Source organism: Lagopus leucura, unplaced genomic scaffold, assembly GCF_019238085.1.
Source record: "Lagopus leucura isolate 7727_CA_CO unplaced genomic scaffold, USGS_WTPT01 Super-Scaffold_100004, whole genome shotgun sequence".
Taxonomy (NCBI): domain Eukaryota; kingdom Metazoa; phylum Chordata; class Aves; order Galliformes; family Phasianidae; genus Lagopus; species Lagopus leucura.
The window spans coordinates 21,555,394-21,572,397 of NW_024962264.1; the positions used below are offsets into that span (position 1 = coordinate 21,555,394).

General features: G+C 35.3%; 1 long non-coding RNA gene across 1 annotated transcript; it reads left to right on the top strand.

Moving 5' to 3' along the window:
* The first annotated feature begins 12,620 nt into the window (after positions 1 to 12,620).
* On the top strand, positions 12,621 to 15,958 carry LOC122179653. The gene is made up of 4 exons (XR_006178786.1): positions 12,621 to 12,667; positions 14,418 to 14,490; positions 14,582 to 14,683; positions 15,907 to 15,958. It is a non-coding gene; the product is annotated as an uncharacterized LOC122179653 (long non-coding RNA).
* The last annotated feature ends 1,046 nt before the right edge of the window (positions 15,959 to 17,004 follow it).

Sequence of the window (17,004 nt, forward strand, 5' to 3'; positions counted from 1 at the left end):
CTATGTTCTATATATATTCTCTTTTTCCCCTCTATTATTTTTATTCTTTCTTCACAGGATTTCTCAATTCAATATGAATCTGATAATTTCTGTGTTTCAGTTAACATTTTGAACCTATGATGCTTGTGTGGAATTGAAATGAAATCAGATGAATTTATTTACCTCTCTTTACTAATAACCCAGAAAAGTATCCTTGCATTGGCTGTTAACTGCAGTAGTTCTGAACCTCCAGGAACAATTTGGCAGGACACACTGGAAGAGAAACCAATGAACAAACCTTTGTATCATCTAGCAAGAGAAGGTAAAACAAACAAACAAAAAAATCAACATCTAAAAATTTAGCTGATTAATCTTATGAATTTAGTGATTAATCTTATGACATCATTCATGTAAAATAACCAGAGAACTTTGAACAAAACACACTGTATAATGCACAGTTGTCATGGACTGAAGCCTATCTGAAAGTAATGCTCCCACCAAGCATAATATTGACTTATATTTCATTATATATTTGACTAACATAGAAGTATTGTCCAGCTCTTACTGGCTAAGTTAATAATTTTCTGAAAAATGAAAAAGGAATAGATACAGCTGTTATTAACATCCAACTTTTTATAACAAAAAGTGAGAAATAAGAGTAACCCCTTTTATTAGACAGGGAAGGTTGGGAAACACATAAATGGACGTCTGTTTTGGAGTGGACTGGGCCTGGGGTAGAGCCAGGAAACACTGGGGCCAGGCCACAGAACGGGACCTTGGAGCAGCTGGAGTGAAAGTCCTGGTACCCTGGCTTACTTGGGAACCCTCTGCATCCCATCTGAGCTGGAGTGAAGAGGCAGGAGCCTTGATCCTTTTGGATGTGTGGTGAGTGTTACAGATTGGAAACAGCAGAATAGCAATTGCATCTCCTGTTGTGCTCATCCTGCTTAGCAAGGATATTTTGAATAATATGTCCCTAAATGGTTTGGTACTGTTCTCACTGTACTTAAATTCCTCTGCACCAAGAACAAATTTAAAATATTCATACTGTCACCAAATTAATTAACTGTACCTGTAATATTCCCAAAGGAGTTTTCAAGCAAAAAAACCACGTGTATAGACATATATATTTCTGATACAAAAGTACATGTAATGAGCAATTTGTCGCAAGTATAAAAGATACACTAGCTTCTGTGGGCTCCACTTTTTCTTGTTGTTCAGTAGATATAATTTGAAGTTCTACTGTCTCCAGCTTCCTGATATCTGTTTTTACAATCTCTTCATGTTGTAAGATGATCTACTTCCAGCTGGAGATGCATTTTCTCTTTATTCTATGGTTGTTGTCATAAATTACTTCCAATACATTCTCTCATTTGTTTGGTGACATATAGCAATATTTATTCTACATTCTTATGCTACTACTTGTATCTTCACTTCTTCATACTGTCTTTCAAATCTGAAGTGTATTGAACTTTTTCTGACTGTTCATCATATGCCAGAGAGGACGGAAGACAAATTTGAAAGGGTAAACATGGAGACTGACACTGTAATGGTATTTTTGCTGGTGGACGAACATCATTTTCTTGCTAATATATTGCTTATCAATAGCTGACACACATATGCATACACGCTTTTTTTTGTTTGTTTTTCACAAAGTATTTAATTCTCTTTTTAGTATCTATTAATCCAATATCTTTTTCTAAAGACATAAAATTAAATCCTTGGAGGGATATGAAATAAAGATCTTTAGAATTACTTGTAGATATGAACATAAAGCTGCCTAAATTTCAGAATAAATATCCTGATTAAAAGAAAGAGTAAAGACTTTGTTGATTCCTCTAAAGCAATAAACTGAGAATGAAGATTTAAGAAGTAATTACTAACTTGATGCTCTGGGTTCTTGGTTTTCGTTTTCCATCTCACCAAAGTGCTTCATGATATATGATACATCACAGCTCTGAAGAATAACGGGAAAAACTCCATTTAAATGAAAGGAAGAGCAGTAAAAGAGACATATGTCCATCAGAAAAATGGAATTTTTAGAGAAGCATATCCAGGAAAACAAAGGAAAAATGGAGATTTATTGTTGTCTAACAGTAGACAGAAAGATATATTCTGGTGTAGTTTGTGCAAAGTCTTCATGATGAGGATAGAGATGGGCTGTGAGATAAGATCCAAGATCATTCAGAAATAAAGAAAGGGAAAGGCCTGCTCCCACCACAATTAGCTGCTTGTAAACTACATTCAAGTAGAACCAGTATGGGAAAATAAACCAAAACAAAACAACCCATCATCGTCTTAGCTGTATTTTTTAATAAGCCGTAGGAAAAAAAAAATCTGTATTTTGGATTAGAACTGACTTTCGTCAGTTTTAATTAGATTGCAAGTGCTCTGGAGACTCCATACGTTGCCAAGAACTATATTTTTAGGCCTAGATCCTGCAAGCATATGGATGTTCACCTTCATATGACTATTATTGTGATATTCAATGAATGTCATGGATGATACTTTATGCAAATTGTGCAGTGAACTAATTTTCACAGCTGCAAATCATTTTATATAACTTCCATTTATGATCTGCCTCAAGCAGAGTCAAGGGTAACACAGAGAATATTAAAACTTGTGTATGAAGTTTTTATGTGAGTAGTTTCATGAGAGCTGTTTTTTTCAGGTAAGGAAAGGTAAATATCTTAGTGTTGCTGGAGATCTGCCAGTTTGCTCTGTGCAAAAATATCTGGATTAATGAGAATACTGAATGTCTGAGTATGTGCTCAAAATCTTGGGTATTTCCTGTTTTGACTAAAGAACAGTTCTGTTCTGACTAAAGAATAGTTGGTAGAAGGAAAGGTCCAAAGCCTATTGGATAACGAGATCCAGAAGAGGACTGGAGTATGAGAGCAACTGATATTTTACATATTTCTGTGAGAGAGGGAATTAAAATGTGGAAGCACTGTAGACCCTATCTTGTGCAGTGTTGAGAAGTTACCTTGACTCTTTCTAGGTAGAAGTAGATCAGGCAAAAGACTCTTTGAGACAGCACTGAGAACACTCAGTGTCCATGATCTCTCGCTTATTTCTACTATTATACCTGCTCATCTTATTCAAGCCATATTCTCTGCCTTTCTGCTGGGGCTTTAGTAAAAATACATTAAAAAAAAATATATATTATTATTATTTTTTTTTTGTTTGGTGTCTTCTTTGTTTAAAAAGGCAAAACTGAAAGAAAATTCCCTATTCTTCCCGTTTTGCCTGGTACATATGGATACAGAATGTGGATACTCAAATATAGTTTGAAAATTGACCTTAGAAATGTTAATATGTTCAGCTAAACACCCATGTTTCTGTTTCTGGATTCTTGCTTAGGTTCTTGTTGAATTTCAGCTATCTCTATATTGACTAATTCAGAGGGTCCTTTGGCCTGATTTTACCTATAGACACTAATACAATGCAAGCAACAAATATTGCTCTCATTTTACAACAAGAGTCATATAATCAATTACATAATTTCCACCTGACTATGCAAATGTGAAAAGTATGTTCAGCTCATGATCCAATCACTGAAAATTTAAGAATATGTAAAGGATACTTAAATTTCAAATGCTACAGTAGTAGAATGTAGTTTAAATCTGTAATGCTTTCATTTGACACCACTGTGATCCAGAACAGATTTTTACCTTTCAGTTCTTGAGTGAAGCCATTTGCAAGTAGAAGAGGCTGAAAAAGAGGTGATTTGCTGTATCTAAACATAAGAAGAAAAAAAAGAAAAAGATTTTATTGTAAGAAATTCACATTTTTTATTAAAAAAACAAAAGCAAACAAACAAACAAAAACAACAAAACATCAGAGATATGTTTCCTGTGCATAATGGTAACAGTCACACCAAGAGCAGTAGATGGTGTGATGTGACACAGGAGCCTGTGAAGAAGGAAATCATAAAACACAGGATAAAGCTAGAATGATTGGGTGTTTCCAATTTTTCCTGGTTGGCTTCCCACTTCAAATTTGCCTGGTTATATGTGATGAGACTTATGATGCAAAGTATGTGAGAGAAATAGTGAAGGAGAGATAGAGAGATGAGAAGGCTTTGGTTTTGGTATGAATGCAAGGGTGGAGAGAAAATACATCTCTAACTTTTTGAATATCTCTGAAAGAAAGAAAAAGAAACAGCTTGGTGTAAAACTATAAAATCAAATAACATAGGATTAACTAGTTCATCATGGATTAAAAATAATTTCCTTTGAAAAATAATTTAAATAAAGCCACTTTGAAATTTTAAGTAGAATAATTTTAGAAGTAGATTATTTTCCTATGAACTACGAGTTGTAATAGCAAACTGCATTATTGGTAGTGGGAGTTCTTTGTGCTACGCAAGTATGTCCAACCCATAGCCTGCTGGCCACATACATCCAGCACAGCTTGCAATGTGGACACCTCTTAACCTGCACAGTCATGTCTGTGGCTTTGCCCTGGGTGTGCACCCACCACTCAGTAAGTATCAAATCATCTGTGTGTGGTTGACACTTTGTGGGCTGGAACCAGGGGAAGAGAAGTGCATACTGTGTGCTGACTCTGCGTCTCACACCCATCTCATGCACTTGGTCACATTGAACCCCAGGCTATTCTGTGTGGCATATCTTGTGCTGCTTCTTGACAAAAACCCAGCAATTGCTGGTGCTAATATTACAACTTACCTTGTGGTACCTCAGAAGAAAACAGCACTCAGAAAAAGAAAAATCATGGATGAAAGAAGACTGTTCAACAAAAAATGGACAGATTAGTACTTTTTTTTTTTTTTAATAAAGACACTATGCTTGATTTGTAAACGAATTATGTCAGTTTTCAAAAACATGCTGCCAAATTAAATGTGTATCAAGGAATGCTTTGTAAAGACAAAATGGTGGAACTGAAAGAAGTCTGTCATTTCAACAAAATCTTTTTTAAAAGTTAAAACTCAAACAGACTCTATTGTAAAAACTAGTCATGTGGTAGCAAATCTGATTAAAAAAAAAAAAACAACATTTCATAATAATAATTTTGTTAAATAATATCTTGACACATTATATCTGTTACGTTTAAAAAAAAAAAAAAAGGATTTTTCTAAAATCATTTTGTCTCACCAGAGTGTAGCCAGGTGAAGAAACAGGAAAATCTATAAACAAACAAACAAACAAACAAACAAAAAAAAAACTCAGAGAATAAAGCTGCTAATTTCAAATGTTATTCTTTGGCAACAGATGAAAGTACTGATGCTACAGATATGCTCACTTTGCCATTTTCATTAGAGGAATTGATAATGAATATAATGTCACAGAAGAAGTGGCTTATTTGGTGCAACTGAATGACACAACTAAATCTCTTAATTTTTATTGCTCATATGAGTTAAGCATGTACCTTCAAGGTGAAAATCACTTATCTTCGCTGTGTTTCAGACAATAGCAGCATTTGAAATGAAACTTAAATAATGGCAAGCTCAATAATCATTTCATGCATTTTGATACACTGGCTAAACACAGTCCTGTAAACAGTGAAAAATGTGCAGCCGTGTTTTCCATTGTGATAATGGAGTTTGAGAATAGTTTTCAAGATTTTTGAAAAAATCATCAATTTTTTGGGATATTCACAACTCCATTTTCAGTTGACATAAATACGTTACCTGCACGTTTTCAAATACAATTTCAAATACAATTTCAAAAAAGTGTATAGAGTTGCAATCAGGCATTCCATTCAAAGAAAAAACTGATTGCATCATCTCTTTAACTAAACTTTTATATGACCTGTCTTAACAGAGAAAAATATTCCATGATTCACAAACTCATCTTATTCATGTCATTGCTTTTATATTTGTGAACAAAAGTGTTTTCAAGGAGGAAGCACAGAAAGAGTAATACTTCATCAAAAATCTCTGATGAATGCCTTGAGAGTTCTCAAGGAATTGTAACCACTTCCATTGAGCCAGATATTAATGCATTAATTTCACAAAAACTAAGGTCAAATATCTCAATGTTTCTATGTGGTATTTTTTTTTTGCTGTTTTTCATATTCTAACAAAAATATGTTTTACAAAAAGCTTTGTTACTTGTGTTTGTTATATTATATATTTTACATGCTGCTCAAGATAATTCCTATTCATTCAACGAGACCCAGACAAGCCAAAACGCTGAACACCCATGTTGCAAAGTAATATGTAATCATAACAAATGTACTCATACATTTTTCTACTGTCAAGTGGAAATCGGTGAGTGGTGCTGAAATCAGGATGGTAACAGTTTGAAAATAAAAAAGGGTTATATTGTTCTATGCATTCTATATGCTACACGTGACTAAAACAGGAAAAAAAACCCTGCCATTTGAAACTGGCTTAGGCTTCATTGATTCTTTACTGTTCCTCGTAAAGCTATAGCTGAAGAAAAATTAGGAACAAAACATGCTTTGTGGCTGTGATAATGACATTAATTTTTTACTTTTCTATTTGTGAGGTTGGGTTATGGAGAGAGATTCCTTTTTGGTTTTTTTTGGTCTGTTGATTTGAAAAAAAAAAAAGATTATACGTTTTTCAGACTTATTGTTGTCTCCTTTAGATTCATACTACTGCCAACACTTATTTTTAAAACAAAGTATACTTTTAATACTATTTAAGTTCTATATACTTTTCAAGGAACTCAAAATTTCTCTTTCATTTATCTCCAAAATGATTAAGAATTCATAGTCTTGGCTAAGATCTCCAAGCAACTGTGGTAAAAGACAAACTGTTTTTTATTGCTTTGCTGGTGGTAAATATTTGTTCAAATAATAAATACCTCAACAGTGACAACAATCACAACAAAAATCTCAGAGAAGGAAACTGTGAGTAAGAAACAATAGATGATTTCTGTGGACATGTTGTTACTTACCAGCCAACAAAAAGGTGTAAACTGTGTTTAGATGGCTCTGTGTGAAAGCTAGTGTGCTACTTCATGTCCTGTTGTAAAGGAAAGAGCCTAATCCTCAAACTAAAGAATTTGCCTTTGTCTCAGTACAGAGGTAAAGGATGCTTAGAGTGAACATAACCCAATGGTGCCAGTAGCACCCGGTGAAGTGTTTCTGCTCTGTGTACAGTTGTGAATTTCACTGATACAGACATCGGCATTAGCTGCCTTATAGTCAGGGCAAACAGCTGAAGTCCCTTTTCTGGAATTCTGGATCAGCAGCTGGAGAGAGAACCAGTGCCTGAGCCACTGGTGCCTTAGAGAGCAAGCCGCTGAGGAACATGCCAGCTGGCCTTGCACTTAGGTCTTGTCTTCTCTAAGCTATCCCTGCCTATGTGTAGCTGGGCCTCAGGAGGACAAAGAAAAAAAAAAAATGGACAGCTGTGGGAAAAGTTTTGGGATACTGTACAAAGGGGGAAAGTGAGTTTCAGATTAAGGAAACATCAGTATTTTGTGCCTTCAGCATGTAAGTGAACAGAATTCTTCACTCTGTTTTGTTAAGACTCCATTGAAAATATACCTCACTAGCAAAACCAGTTTTTCCAGCTAAGAAAGACAATACATTAGATAAAAATACTTCATTTTTTGGGACTGGAAGAGGTGAAACTAGTATTAGGAGTGATATCGTTTTATCAGTGGAGCAGACTGTGTTCGCATTGCTGTTGAATGAATATGCAATAAATAATGGAAATGATCATAGATATAAAAATAGCCAAAGGAATTGATATGAGACTAAAAAGAATTAAAACAAGACTTAAAATTGAGCCAGGAGACTCCACAAAATGAATTAAAGCAACATCTGGAAAATTCTCCAAAACAATTAATGATAAACTATTCTTAGAAACATCTTTTCTGAGTAGCAACTACAAAGCTCTGTCTGTTCTTATAAAATGGATGGCAGCTGTGAATTGACTGCTCTATACCAGCAGGTTTTCCAGGAGTAGAGGAGACCAAGAAAACTTTGTCTAACTTGAAATTTGCTAACGGAGATCAGCACTTGGTGGTTTGGGCCGTTAAACAATAGCCTTGAAAAGAGAATGAGGGAGACTATAGAAGTCAACTCTTTGGGCGAGGAATTGGGCCAGACAAGAAGGTGATTGAAGCAGAGAGAACATTTGTTGAAGTTTTCCATCCTGTTTTTACTCAAAGATGCCTGGAGGGGAGAGGTCAGATTAGTTTAGCTCAGATAATACAACCCTCCACCTCTGTATGTTTGAAGGAAAACTCCCTGGGAAGCTTATTTGGCACAGTTCAACATCCTAGTCCAAATGAATGGTTGGGGAGATGAACAGATGAACAACATATGGTCAGAGACATGGAGCAGTTGTGAGAAACACTGTTTGCTCTGAACCCTTAGGCACATTTCCATGTTAGCGGCTGACTGTCTTGTCTACCCCCTCATCAATTCCTTCTAAACACTGTTCTTAAGCACATTTGAATAATTTTGGCTAGCAGGAGAAGTAACTAAAAGCTTAAAAATACCGGCCTTTCAAATTATTTATGTGTAGAGAATTGCAGCCAAGCAGCTGCGCTCCTCTGAAAATTTATCATCCTGATACAAAGTCTGGTGAAACACCTTTGCCTGCTGTGGTGCCCACTTTTCCTCCTCTTTAGCAACTATGAGATCAGAGCAGGTGTAGAGTTTCTCTCCATGTTGCTGAACACAGTTAACATTTATTCAAACTACAACTGTCTTTCTGCACAGGTGCTGTGCAAATGCTGAATGCTGAGGGATAACATAAAGGCTTTGCTCTTCCTTCAGCAGTATTCTGTAGTTTGAAGAGTCAGTCCCAAAGGGATTAAGAAATTTCTTCCATGAAAAATTGTTTTTCTTTAACCAGTGCTCAGAATGCTTCCAACATCTTTAGCTGACCCCAGAATGATAAATGAGGTCATCTTGCTTAAGTCTATGTTACTTTTACATTATGCTACTGCAGCTCAATAAACACTCTTAAAGGAAAATCTCATTTTCATAATAGAAAAAAATGAAATGCCTTTCTGATATGACTTGCACCATTTCAGGTCACTCTGTTCTCTCTGCCATTTATTGAACTGCATTAGCATCACCTTCAGAGGAAGCAGGTCACCCTTCCTTTTATATGAATGTACAAAGTGAAAAGTGAAAAGGGTGGGTGAAGCAAAAGCAAGAAATCACAATTAGTTTAAGTGCTGCTCTTAGAACATTCCAGTCAAAATTGAGAACTGAAAGGAAGAAATAAGGGGAGGAGGAGGGAACAGTTCTAATTTGAATGGTAAGTTTTCATTTAAATTTCAGTGCCTAAAAAAAGGCCAAGAAACTAGGATATGAGTAGTGTGAAACTGTCTTATCCAATATACGTTTTTATCTGGAAATGGTCTTAGGTAGGTAGTCAACATGATTGAAATACATGCTGAAATTTGTTCTTCCAGAAATATTTGATCTCCTTCTCTAAATGAAAGCTATTAATTAATGAAACTGTGATTGTTTTTATCTTCTCTTAGATGAGGTAATTTGTCTGTAATAAAAAATGGCAGGATTATGCCCTGTCTGCTGCCTTTTCTATTAAATGACAATATTACTAAGGAAGATAACTAATGAGATCCTTGCATCCTACATTTATGAATACACTTACACTAAGCTGTCCCTCTTCCTCAGAAATACAGCTGTTCTTACAAGTCTAATTTGAAACAAAATTTAGCATTCAGATGTGTGGATCAGCATTTTCCAAGTTGTTGATGACTGTGGGGAGGCAAAATTTTACTTTAAAAAGGTGTATGCTCAGAGAAGCCATTACAAATGTTTTCTTTTCTCGGGCAAAGGTTTGTCTTATTTTTCCTGCTTTGTTTGTTTGTTTGTTTGTTTGTTTTAGTAATTAACCATTCCAGCACCTTTGTTCTTCTGAAATCTATATCTACATTCGCCTATTTGTCTATTCATCTGACAAAATCAGTACTTAAAGAATACATAGTCTAAGATAGACTAAGAAAGAAGCAAACAGGGTATTTCAGTCAACAAGAAGTAAATCTTTACATAAAACTGCATTATCATAACAGATTGATATCATAAGGTCGTCTCTAGAGCTTCCTGAGTTTTTCTTCTCTACCTGCAACTGCTTTTGCATATCTTCATCCCAGAAATGAAGTATTTCAGTAATTCTCTGGGACATGGACATTCCTACAGGTTTGATCAAGACATTTATGTCTGAAAGTCCTCCCAGAAGCTTATCATAAGCAAACAAAAATCTTCATCCCTTTCAGGAGTGAAATAAGAATATACAGAGATTTTTTAGTATTTTTTTAGGATGCATGGTGGGCTGTTCATCTTCTGAACTGACTGCCATGATGTAGAAGCTGAGAGCTGATAGTTAATCAAGTTTCCTCACAGTAGTTTGACAATCAAGTATTTGTATATACTATTCAAAAGTGTGAAAGAAAAAAGAAATGGTAGAGAATGCAAAGTATAATCAGAAGAACAGAAAATATTCATATTTACTTAAACTCTTGAATCTGTTTATTTCAGTGTTCAGCTGTAGGATGTTGGCAAGCAGGAAGTGTTCTGTATGGGTAGCATGTTTGTCCATGCTATATGACATAAAGAAATTAAATACATAAGATATCTTAAGAGAAAAATTGATTTTCTAATATGTGTACATTTTGACAGATATTTAATAGCACAATAAATGTAAAGCTGCCCTCATTTTTGTTTTGTACCAGAACTGTATTAGGTAAAAGAACTGACGATCTCTCCCTAAACCTAAACTGAATCACACTTCTTACGCACTTAATGATTCAAAGCTGGGAGGAGTGGCTGACACATCAGAAGGCTGCGCTCCCTTTCAGTGAGACCTGAACAAGCTGCAAAGTAGAGTGAAGAAGAACCTGATGAGAATCAACAAGGGAGGTGTAGATTCTTACAAGTTGGGAAGAATAACCACATGCATCAGTACAGATACGGGGATGACCTGCTGGCGAGGAGCTCTGTGTAGAAGGAACTGGGTAAACTGGTGGACACCAGGTTGTCCATGAGCTGGTAGGCTGACACTGTGGCCAAGAAGACCAGTGGCATCCTGGTGTGCATTAAAAAGTCAGTGGCCAGCAGGTCAAGAGAGGTGATCCTCCTCTCTTCTCTGCCCTGCTGAGGCCACATCTGGAGTACTATGTTCAGTTCTGAGCTTCACAGTTAAGAAAGACAGGTTACTTCTAGAGTTCAGAGGAAGGTCACAAAGATAGAGAGGGGCTTAGTACATCTCTCCTCTGGGGAAGGCTGAGAGACCTGGGACTGTTCAGTCTGAGAAGAGAAGACTTGGTGGGATTTTATCAATTCTTATAAGTATCTAAAGGGCAGGAGTCAAGCAGATGGTGCCAGGTACTTTGCAGTAGTGCCCATCAACAGGACAAATGCAGTGGGCACAAACTGGAGCACAGGAGATTTCATCTAAACAGGAGAAAGAACTTTTTTACTTTGAGGATGACAAAGCACTGGAAAAGGCTGCCCAGAGAGGTTGTGGAGTCTTTTTCTCTGGAGATATTAAAAACCCGCCTGGATGCTTTCCTGTTTAACCTACTTCAAAGAATCTACTTTAGCAGGGGGCTGGGCTAGATGATCTTTGGAAATCCCTTTCAACTCCTGCAATTCTGTGATTTGGCAGTGGGAAAATAATTAGAAATAATATACTATATTATTTATATGTAAAATGCTTTAAATGGAGGAGATATATAGAAAAAAATGAAATAGTATATTTTTTCTTTAAAACTAGGCATGCTGCATTTGACCACATCAGCTCTGAATTACAAATACTGACAATTCATCTTTAAGTCTTTTTTATGTATGGACAAGCTGTCCCTGAGATGAAAGATTAACACTAATTTCATATCCTCTAAATTTTCTTTATGATACTGTATAGGAACTGTTGAGTTATGGTCTGAACCACTGATTGATCACCTGAGGCAAGGACTCAGTCAGCCATGGGAGCACAGGTGAAGGCAATTCAGCTGCATGACCAGAAAGGGTGGAGCCTGTCTCCACCTCTCCTAGACCCCATTTAAGGGCTGACTGCCTTTAGTAAAAGATTTCCTTTTGGAGAGTTCTCCTTGTGTTGTGTTGTGTTGTGTTGTGTTGTGTTGTGTTGTGTTGTGTTGTGTTGTGTTGTGTTGTGTTGTGTTGTGTTGTGTTGTGTTGTTTGTTTTTTTTTCTGTAAGCTTAGGATGTAGGTGAACATTGTTTCTTTTTGCCACAGTGATCTTTCTAAATATAAACCTGTAAAATACTATCTTAACCATACTGCTCTTCTAACTGTACATTTGTTAATTAGACAGCTATGCATAGGTACCTAACGAGAACATGGTGAAAACTTTGTCTCACAGACAGAAAAACTAAAGCTCATTGAATAATTTTTCTAGTACCATAATGTGAGGAGGATCATAAGAGCTTCTTATAGCTCAAGAAGTCTCAAAAATTAAACTTACTGAATTAAAAGACATCACTTTTTTGATAGCAAAACAACAAAGTAGTTAAAATGAGTAACTTAATATTTGATTTCTACTAGATATGTAAAAAGATTTTAGTAAATTTTGTAAACGTGCTTTTTCAGAGTCTTGTTCTTGAAAGTTTGTCTTTGTTTTGAAATGTTTCTTCATTTCATTAGTCATTAATATATAGTAATCAGTATAGCTAGTTTTTACACAGCTTCAGATCTTTCAGGTTATCCTGCGTGCTTGAGGGAGAAAACCATTTGCTCTTGAAGGTAATTTATTATTCATATTTGCATATGAATCTGTATGTTGTGATCTTTTTCTAGCTGTGCTGTTATTTAATGCTTTACTTAACTTTTGAAAATAGAAAAAGGTGTCTACATTTCTTTATCATCTTGTAATCCTCATTTTAGGACAATAGTAGAAAAAAATTGAGATTCATTAACAAATAAAATTATAAAATTTTTTTGTAAGATTTAGAAAATACCATATGTAAGCATTAATAGGATATTTCTCAGGAGTTGAAAATGTCAGTGTAAATTTTTGTGCATTTTCTAATATCTCATGCTGTTTGTTTGTCTCTTTTCTCTACAACACAAAGATCAACATCCACTCTACTTTTCTTTACTTTGTAGCAAGCCTGTGAAATATTGATTTTTTTATATGTACTTAACTCCTTGAATAATAGATCTCTTAATTATCACACCAGTTGCTAGCCTAGAATACATTTTTACAGCATAGAATTATGGAGAACGTATGTGGCTAGATTAGGAAACTGATTATCTGTACTTAAACTAGGAAGTTGAATTTGTGTTTTTTGAAGTCCACAAGTAGGTTGCTCACCTCTCTTAGGTCTGTTCTGCATGGTCTGCAGATGGCTTATTATGCTATAATTTCAGTAGTTTCCCTGTTAGCCTGAGGAGACCACGTAATTCGAAGGCAGACTTTAAAAAGCAGACTGCTATATAAGGATAGGCATGTTGACATTTCAAAAGATTGGGGACTAAAAAGCACAAGTGATTCTGCTTTATGTGTGTGACTATTTTATAAGTAAAAAGCTGGGATCCCTTTGTACGATTTCAGATTTATTTTTTTAAGCTGTAAATATTAGAAACATATGTTGAATGAATCCCTGCATTCTGAATCAAAACAGTATATTTTGCTTTTCCTCCCTCTATGGCCAATAACTTTTACTCAGACTGTGTCAGCAACCAAACAGGAACATAAATTTCTTTGAGTCACTTCTCCTAACCTTTATTTCTACCAGCTGATTATCAAGAGGTTTTTTGACCATTCTGCTTTTGAGACATAGCCTTATACTACAAAGGTTAATATAGCCTTTGGTATTTTCAGCAATACAAAAGTCCCGAAGAAATCCGGTGATGAGTATAATTGAACAAACAGCTACTGCATTTCTCAATCTCAGTCTTCAGGTTCAGAGCTGATGGATTTTTTTCCTGTTCCAGCTGACATCATCCTGACGAAGACTGTTTTCACTTCCACATTCATTGCTGTCTGTGTCTAACTGGCCAGAGACTTATTGAGAATTTGTCGACTGTATTATCAAAGCAGACTCTTGTTTGACTGTCTTTGTCTATTGCTTCCTTTAATTTCTGCTACTCCCGAAAAAGGCTGCTGATCCTCTATGAAACATGTAAACTAATTTTTTTTCACTCAATTGTTTGCAAAACTGCTAAAAGGAGAACTGAGCAGGGGTTACGCTTTATTTCAGGAGTCTTGCATTTTCCTCAGCACTTCTTAACTGACATCTGGGTCCTATTTTAGTTTGATAACAGGGTTTATTCAGTAATATATACCTGCGAGTTCTTATTACAGATGTAAACATATGTATGCCACAGAAGCCTCAAACCCCAGCTAATAACAAATGCTACTGTATGTTTAAATACTGCTGTTATTAAACTATTTCTACCAGTACAATCACCCTAATCACCAGTTTTTGTTCCAATTAAGTAATGCATTATTACTTTGTTTCTTTGAAAAACTTCTGAAATTTATTTTCAGGTGATTTAGGTACCTGACCCATTTGTACTTGATGAATGCTTAACTCACTCCTGTGGCGAGTTATTTCTGTCAGGTATGGTGTGACAGAGACAAGATAGGTTTCATCAATATTTGCAAAGCACAGCAACCTTTGTTTCAATTTAATGTCAGATTTTTTTCTACAGGAACCTGTAATCACCTCACCCACTATGTCATTGCTACTAGAACTTCTTAGACAAGAAGCATGGTATGTGGCTGTCCAAAAGGGCAAAGCTGACAGGAGACAGGTAAAAATATCTTTGTTCAGCTCCAAACATCTGAGAATCTGAGACTATGAATTTTCTGAAACCTGTCTATAGCTCTCATGTTTAAGAGACATGTAAGAAACGGAAACAATTCCTGTCCTTCATCTTCTGCTCAAGATGAAAGAATTCTAACCTAACCATACAACATCAAAGATAATATGTTTTAGAAATTCTTATTTTCTGATGTTTTCATGATCCATGACTTTCATTGTTGGCATTATCAAAAGGCTGCTGGACATGTATTCATCCTTTTTCCCTCTATAAATCATAGTTGACTTAATTTGAATTTTAACTGGCTCTGAACTCTTCATGCGTGATAACCTCTTGCTATAGTTCCCTGCTTGTTACATGTTGCACTATGTTTCCGTGTAGATGCCTAGTTGTTTAGATGTTCAACATTTCCCTTTTCTTTTTTAAATGTATACTATAGGTTTAGGAATGAACTTAAAGAAAAAAGTGTATACCTGCTATATTTACCTTATTTAAGAGACAAAAAGTAGGGAAAAAAATCTCTTCACATATGTGTGTGTGTGTGTGTGTGTGTGTATATATATATATATGTATAATTCACAATACATATATTTTGGTGAGCATCAGCGACAGTTGCAAACAGTAGGAAGTATAAACATTTAGGATAGTTAGAAAAAGCTTGTATGAAGACTAGCTTGAATAATTTAGTCATTTTCATGACTGATAATTTTAGAAGTGCAGCATAGAATATTTTATACAGTTTAAAAAATATTCTAACTGCAGGGGCTTTCTAATTCAGTGTGGGTTTTTTTCGTGGATATATTCAGCTCATTGAAGTAGTCTTTTTCTTTAGTTTCTCACTCACAAAGATGACAATTTCTTACATCTGTTTGCTTCAGATCTACTTTTATTAATTTTATATTATATTGATAGAAAGCTGCTCGTTACAAGTTATACTTCTTGTTTCTTTTGATAGTAATGAAATCAGTTTCAGTTGTTCCATTATGCAGAATGTTCCCTTATGCTGAATATGAATATAGACTCCATTTTTAGAGCATACTTTTCCAATATCTTTATAATTTTTCATGCTTCTCACACTCTTTCCAAATAACTATTACTAACCACATGCAGAGGCAGAATTTTAGCTGTTCTTATCTGTCCTTTGTCTTCTCTTGTAAGCTTCTCTAAACTTTTGTGTAGACAGAGACAATATATTTTACCACTACTCTTCACAGGTAAAAAGAACAAAGGACGAGTTCGAAAATGGAGTGTTCTTTCCGACTTGAAAGCAGAGTAGGCTCTAATAAAAAGTTTTATTTCTGTTTTTCCCAGTTAAATACGAATAACTCTTTCTTCCTAACTGCCTTTGCCAACTTGTATTCCTTTGTACGTTGCTGACCTCTGTTATGCATGCCAAGGTCTACATCACACACAGTACCACCATATCCTCACCTCCTTTCTCCAGAATTGCTTGTTCCAGCATTTTCACCTGCTCTCCATATTCACAGATTATTCCTTTCTATGGGGTCAATACATCTTTTCCCCTGCTTCTAATTGCTTTCCATCTTCCATCTTATCTGATCCTCCAGCTGCTCTCTCACACAAACCCATTTCCAGTAACACAAATGTAGATGTTCTTCATGTTCCAATGAGTCTCATGTCACTATTTCTATATAGACTTCTCAGTTAGTATTGTTTAACTGCACTGAAAATTGTATTTTTCTTAATACCAAACTGAAGCAAGTTTGGTGTGGGGGGGGAAAAAAGATGATCCTCAGAGTGCTGTGAAAGACAACTCTATCAGATGTCTGCAATCTATGCTTTATGAGTCTAATGAAGAGAAAATGCTGAATGTATACTGAAACACGTGTTGAATTCTGAGTGTTTTTTCTTTTTTACTATTTTCAGCAGAGCTTTTTCACAAAGACTTGTGGGAAGCCTATACGAAGAAGCTTAGATTCACTTACTGAAGAATAATTTGACAAATATTTATGAATTTAGCTAGGATTTTCTCTTTATTTGGAGAAGGAAAGGGAAATATAATTTTCTCTTCCCTCTCTCCTCTCCCTTTCTATTTAAAACCTTTGCAATAACTTTTCAAATTGATAAATATGTATAGCAGTGGAAGGTAAAAATCTGCAGCTATGTACTTTTCTGTGTCCTAGGCAGTGAAAGTAACCTAGTTATGTATTTCTGGAAAATGGAATTACTCTCCTGGAGTAATTTTATGTCCTTGAATTTTTCAGGTAATTCTAACTATTTACACTCTTTTGTTTCTCAACTCACGTTTGCACTCAGCATTTGGGACCCATTTGTTACATAAGGTGCAGTCA